Source organism: Notothenia rossii, assembly GCF_949606895.1.
Source record: "Notothenia rossii genome assembly, chromosome: 1".
Lineage (NCBI taxonomy): Eukaryota > Metazoa > Chordata > Actinopteri > Perciformes > Nototheniidae > Notothenia > Notothenia rossii.
Genome location: NC_136912.1, coordinates 59,903,618 through 59,910,933, shown reverse-complemented (window position 1 = coordinate 59,910,933; position 7,316 = coordinate 59,903,618).

Below are 7,316 nucleotides of genomic sequence, written 5' to 3'. Positions count from 1 at the left end.
CCTTGGAAGAGGCGGAGAGGTGGGTGTTTTTCATCTGCTGGTCGACTACCGGAGAGATTTACAGCAGGAGCAAACGCTTGCCTCTGGAAAAAGAGCCAGAGCGTCCACAGCGGAGAATAAACAGAAGGGCAACCATGGCAACCATGCGCGGGAAGTCTTCTTCGCTGCTTTTGTGGCTTTCGTTTCTGGTGCTTATTGCGTGTGGACGGAAGACTTTTTTGATAACGATTCCGGTCTGTTTGCATTATCGTCCTCGTGTGGCTCCAGCCATAAACTAAAAGAGCGTCCTTCCCTCCAGGGTTTTCATTCTCACTGGTCAGCTTCTGTTAAAAGAGAAAAGGGAAATCATAACCAATGTTTCCTTATGTGTTGAGTGAGCAGTCATTTCTGAGTCAATGCTGTAGTGTTACTCGAAAAAAAATCCCATAATCTCATTATCAGTCAGTGAAGTCACACAAGTGGCATGTGTACTATATGTTGCAAATCCCAGCTAGCGGGGAACGTTCTCACAACTTTGACTAACGTTACCTATTGTTTCTAACAAGATTTTAAAGAAATGTTTTAATCTGATGTTCAAAGAACCTTTTTAGGATGTTTATTTGTTCAAATAATGTTCCTATAAGGTTTAAGGTTAACTAAGACATAACGTTTTAACTGCAACATTCAGAAGATGTTTTCAGGATGTTATTGAGGCCTGAGATGACAGAACGTTTTTTTTATAAAACGTTCCTTTAATGTGATATGTTAACAAAGGTGGAACGTTTTGCCTGCAACATTCTAAGGATGTGTTTTGGACGTTGTTGGGTAACACATTAAAGATGTTCTTTATAAAACCTTCCCTAAATGTTACATGATAACAAATGAAGAACATTTTCAAAGCCACATTCTGAAAATGTTTTCAGGATGTTATTGAGGCCTGAGATGAGAGAAAGGGTTGTATAAAATGTTCCCTCAATGTTACATGATAACAAATGAAGAACATTCTCCAAGAAACATTCTGAAAATGTTTTCAGGATGTTATTGAGGCCTGAGATGACAAAAAGTGTTTTATAAAATGTTCCTTTAATGTGATATGTTAACAAAGGTGGAACGTTTTGCCTGCAACATTCTAAGGATGTGTTTGGGACGTTGTTGGGTAACACATTAAAGATGTTCTTTATAAAACGTTCCCTCAATGTTACATGATAACAATTGAAGAACATTCTCCAAGAAACATTCTGAAAATGTTTTCAGGATGTTATTCTTTTTTTATAAAACGTTGCTGTTATCGCAAATATTAACACGGTCATGGTCAACATCAGATTTATTTCTAGAGCGCTTTAAGAAACAAACTTGTTGCATTTGTTTGAAAATGATGTTTTTAAAAAAATCTGATGTCACCACATTTTCCTTTTGAAAAAAACAAACAAGCACGTAATTCATGATAAGCTGTAAGCAGATATTGCATTTTGGCGGTGGCAGGTGTGAGTTCCCAGCTAGAAATGTTTGTTACCATTCGTTGTTCTAGGAATGTTTTCAGCGGGACGTTTTATTTTGGTTCCCAGAATGTTCTTCTGAAAGGTAGGATAACGTTCTTTAAAAAAATTCTTGAAATGTTTGGTGATAACCTACTTAAGAGGTTTTTGATAACATTATTAGAACATTATGCCCTACTGTTCTTAAAACGTTTTCAGCGGGGCGTTTTATTTTGGTTCCCAGAATGTTCATCTGAAAGGTAGGATAACGTTCTCTAAAAACATTCTTAACATTTTTGGTGATAACTTTCTTAAGATGTATGAGCGCATACATCTTAATAATAAGTGCAGTTCGAATTCTCTACGTGATAGGAAAGGAGGTTTCAAACTTCCTTTATAACCTCCTTTGGCTTAGGAATCACTGAACCTCCCTTACCGAAAGGAGAGGAGAAAAGGCTGCCCCACAATGCTTTGCAGCCGCAGCATTTGCCATCACACAACAGTCGGCCGTTCACGGAAACAAACGATTATGACGGAGAAATTATATCATGAAACTTACGGTGCTTATTAAGCATTTTAAAACGTATGTGGTAAGTTGCCAAACGTGCTTTGTTTTGAACGTTCATCAGTATTATAATCAAAAAGAGAAATATGAACGTTAGTTTTTACTGAAATTATTAAATAAAGTCAACATTTCACAGAGCTGTGTGGGGTTTGTTCAACTTTTAAAATATGTTTGAATAGTGATATACACAGTGATAGATGTTAAGAACTAACGTTTATAATAAATACATCCCAGTTAGCGGGGAACGTTCTCACAATTTTGGCTAACGTTACCTATAGGTTCTAATAAGGTTTTAAAGAAAAGTTTTAATCTGATGTTCAAATAACCTATTTAGGATGTTTATTATTTCAAATAATGTTCCTATAAGGTTTAAGGTTAACTAAGACATAACGTTTTAACTGCAACATTCAGAGGATGTTTTGAGGATGTTATTGAGGCCTGAGATGACAGAACGTTTTTTTATAAAATGTTCCTTTCATGTGATATGTTAACAAAGGTGGAACGTTTTGCCTGCAACATTCTAAGGATGTGTTTTGGACGCTCTTGGGGTAACACATTAAAGATGTTATTTATAAAACATTCCCTCAATGTTAGATGGTATGACCCCCGCATGCATATGCATGTGCACGGTTGTGGCATCACCACTCAAACAAAAACAGGTGGACAAAGGGTACTATATAAAAAGTGTGAAAATGTATTTAGTATCCTATCCATGTGAACACGTTTTAAGTGGGGGGTGGACCTCAAATCCTCTAGGGCTGGGGTCCCCAAAGTGGGGGTTAATTTAAAAATTATATATATATTAGGGCCGGGACTCGATTAAAAAAATTAATCTAATTAATTTGAGGCTTTGTAATTAATTAATCGAAATTAATCGCATTTTTAATCACATATAAATATTTGACCTGAGAACAGTGAGAAGCAATTTTTTTCACATGGATTTTAGTATACCATTGAATAATGACTGAATACATAAGCTTAAGCAACAAAACATTGTTTATTTTCTTCAAGGTGACACTTAACCAAGACCAACAGAAAAGTGCAATATTTGCCATAAAGTGTAGCAATAGCATATTTAGGAATATAGTACATTTCAGAGATTCAGGTAGCCTATAGGTAGGTAGACCTTCTGTAAACTATAACACTTTGTTTTTTAAGTAAAACACAATACTTTCAAGTACATTCAGAACATTGGAAACCCTGACTATTAGAAAACATCTCTCTGTTGCTTCAGAGGCCATAACAGACTTTGTTGATTTACCAACAGTTGATTTAAAAAATCTAATCAATTTCAGTCCAACTCTCTCAATAACCTTGGCCAAAACAATAAACAGTTCAACATAAAGTGCCAGTTGCACCAACAACATAATAAATAGTTCAACATAAAGTGTACCATTTAAAATAAAATAAAAAAGTGCCAGTGATTGACCTCAATCCCTCCTATTCTTCCAATATCCTGATGAAAAATAAAATCTCTCTGTTCCATAGGCCACTGTTTGATCAACGCGAATTGGGTGTGGGTCCTTGTACTCCGAGTCGGGCTAACGTCCACGCTAGCTTCCACGCTAGCTGCTATATGTTTTGCATTGAGGTGATACTTGAGACTTGATGTACTGCGGTGATATGCGAATTCCTTTTTGCATAATTTGCAAACAACCGTGCTCTTATCGACGCTTCCATCCGTCCGTTTTTTAAAACAAAATGTCCCATCCACGGGGCCAACCAAAGCGGTCTCATCAGCTTCTTCGTTCATGTTTGACTATTGTTCACTGTGGTTTTTTGTTGTCTGAAGTCATGAACGTTAGTTGGTGCTCCAGTATAATCGGTACCCCTGAAACTCATCCAGTGAGAAACGTTCCGCGGTGCAAATATAAGTGCGATTAAAATGCGTTAATTTTTTTAACGCGTTAATTTTTGTGTAATTAATTAATCTTGATTAACGCGTTAAAGTCCCGGTCCTAATATATATATATTGTTATTATTATCCAGTGTTTCCCACATAATTTGATTCTATTTGTAGTGGCACCGCACTCCCCCCCCATGCAAATTAGCCATAATCTCATAAAATATGCGCATATTTTAATACATTTCAGGAACACAATTCTGAACATACTGATATTCTGTACAAACTGTGAAGTCCAGTGAGACAAATGTAACATTTGTGATATTGGGCTATATAAATAAACATTGATTGATTGATTGAGCTCTAACATATCAATTTTCCCCATGTTTTGAGGTATAAAATGTTATATAATTCAGGCTGTGAATGATATACTGTATAAACAAACCCTTCTGTAAAAACCTTCAGAATATTGATAGGAATAAAACTGGAAGGTTTGGTGTATAAGTGCTACTGAAGTGGAGATTTCTCACTCATTTTGAGAAAACAACCTTTAAAGATTGCTCTGTGGCGCTATTACCATATTTGGATCCGATGAGATTGTGCAGGAGAGAGGAGAAGCGTCCAGCTGCAGCCGCAGCCGGTGGAGGTTGAACCTGTAGTTAAGGTCTGACTTCTCTTGTTAAGGTCTTAAATGACATGACACCGGGTCTGGATGTGTGCATCCAGACCCGGTGAGGACACTATCTATACTGACTCAGCAATCACTGTAAGTTATATTCTTGTTGAAATAGACTTCTCTGTTTCATTTATTCTACTCTGTATAATTGTTCTGTAGTTATTGTAGCTAAAACGGCGATTTCTGAGAGATTTTAAATCTCAGATCTGCTCAACTCAACCTGTAAGACAGGTCTCAGTGGGTCACGCGCCTCAACCCTGTATTACAATAGGCAGGAACACTCTGCTGATTGCGCGAAGTGCAAAACAGCGTGAGTTAGTAAACCCTTAGCTAAAAATCAATTAAATAGCGGATTCAAAATCAGAATAACTCAGTGTGCATCCAGACACGGTGAAGACACTATCTATACCAGGGGTCACCAACCTTTTTTAGGATGAGGGCTACTTTAAAAAAATAAAGCAAGTCGGGGGCTACTTTTACTCCTCTTTTTTTTTTTTGCAGTGTATATATTTTATATTTATATATTATATGCTTACCTTTAACCTTTGTGTGCTGTTTGGGTCTGTGGGACCCGTTTTCAGTGTTTACTAAAAGAAAATGTATGCAATTTAATAATTTTAACCTGCTTTATTTGGGGGTGGACCTCACATCCTCTAGGGGGGGCCTCACATCCTTCAGGGGGGATCTCACATCTTCTAGGGGGGTCCTCACCTCCTCTAAAAGATTTTCTTTTAAATGTTGAAGTGAAATGCACCAATCTGCTGCACTTTGAGTACAAAATGAATTTATGGATACAGCTCTCAACACTCATATGAAAGGGAGCTGTATACTTTTCAATACTCCAATCATCTTTAGAATATTATCACAACCAATAACAAATCATTTAAACTGGTTTATTCTTATCTTATGTTACCTAATTAGCATTCTTTCTTTTTATTTATGCATATTTTACTAATCACTCCCCTTTTAAACTGTTTTTTGTACTGTCCTATAGTACAAACTGGAATGACTTCTTACTTTATCTATATTAAATAGATAAAAGTGTGCTCTCTCTCTCTCTCTCTCTCTCTCTCTCTCGCTCGCTCACAGAAGCTGTGTGCTCCTCCTTGGCGATGACGGGTTGCGTTAAAAAATAATAATAAACATATTTGTAAAGTGGGAGGACACAAACGGGATTTCGAAAAGTGCGGGGGACATGTCCCCCCTGTCCCCAGTGGAGATTACGCCATGCCTGTGTGTGCGTCAAGTGGAATAAATATATATGCAAGTTACAACACACACAGAGTAAAACTCTGCTCCTCATGTGTTGTATAGGCTGGCATGATAGGCTGTTCAATGGGGCTGATGTGTTGTGTAGATTCTGCTAGAAGGAAAATCAGCGGGGAGGTGCCACATTGCTTTTCTTCCCGACTGCAACGCTGGTCCCGCAAATCAAGCAAAACGTGATTGGTCGATATTCATTGTGGGGGTGGGGGAGGAGGGGTGTTAGATAGATATAGAGTTGTAGTAAGTAGATAGAGTTCGCTATGATTTAGGTTTCGTTTATGCATAGAGTAGATTATTTTAATTACATTTCCTTTTTTGTTTTGGATTTGCTTGGCGAGCTATTTTTAGAACATGCCCGGCGGGCGACTCACGTTGCCCCTGCGGGCGACTGAGTGCCCGCGGGCACCGTGTTGGCTACCCCTGCTTTAGAGAATTTTACACCCGGAAGTAAGTATTATATATACTATGCCCTCAGACACTGTTTCCTGCAAGATGTTGCAGGAGGGCCCCGGTACCAGGGTCTCTCAGGCTTAATAGGTTAAACAAATAAATAAAAACAAGGATAATTGTGCGTTATTGGTGAGTAAATAACAGTATGTTATTTAAAAAAGAATAACAAATTAGAAGGAAAAAAAGATTTGAAAAAATACAGATTTCAGTATTTTGAGGCTCTGAGCCCCATTTCTTTTCCTCACAGACGACAAAAAAAGTCAGACATTATACGATTTAAAATAAAAACAATAATCGTGCCTTGATATTGTGTAAGGACATGTTTTTATGAACCCCACAACTTCCGGTCTTCCAAGACCCGAACGGACAAAAATATGTGCTGCAGGCACGAAACATACTATCAATAGAAATACATTACTTTTAAAATCGTTCTGTGTGACACGAAAAAAAGGGGGAAATCGTGTTGGTGAACACAAATCAATAGATTAAATGTCGTGACTATAACACGAAATGCCGTGAGACTGGGTTGAGTTTAGCATACTCAATTTTATGGGGCCAGAAAAACTGTGAAATAGTACCCGCTAGCTGGAACTACGCCAAGTGCAAACGCAACCAAAAACGGGCCGGGCACGGCACGGCACGGCACGGCACGCTTAAAGCGAGCTCCGGGCTGTAGTGGAAATGCGCCATTATGATCCCTGACTCTCCAACCTCAGCCTCTTTTTATGGAACCGGTACAGGGTGACATTTAGCTTACAAAACAGTGATTCTAATAATACTATAGACATTTGACCTCAAGACAGTATCTGATGTCTTTCGCGACAGATGTAAACGTGGCTCCTTTTTTTCACAGCAATCTTTCCATCTAACTGAGCATGTGCAGAGTGAGTTTAATCACTCTAGCTTGTTTGTGATTGGAGATATTGAAGGCGTTACAACTTGTCCCGTATTACGACTGTCCCTGGTCTCCCTGCTTGGCTGCCATTTTTTTCCAAAGGGGGCACATTATTGAAAGAAGTTTCAGAACCACTATATATCACCAAAGCCAAATGAGTCCACGCA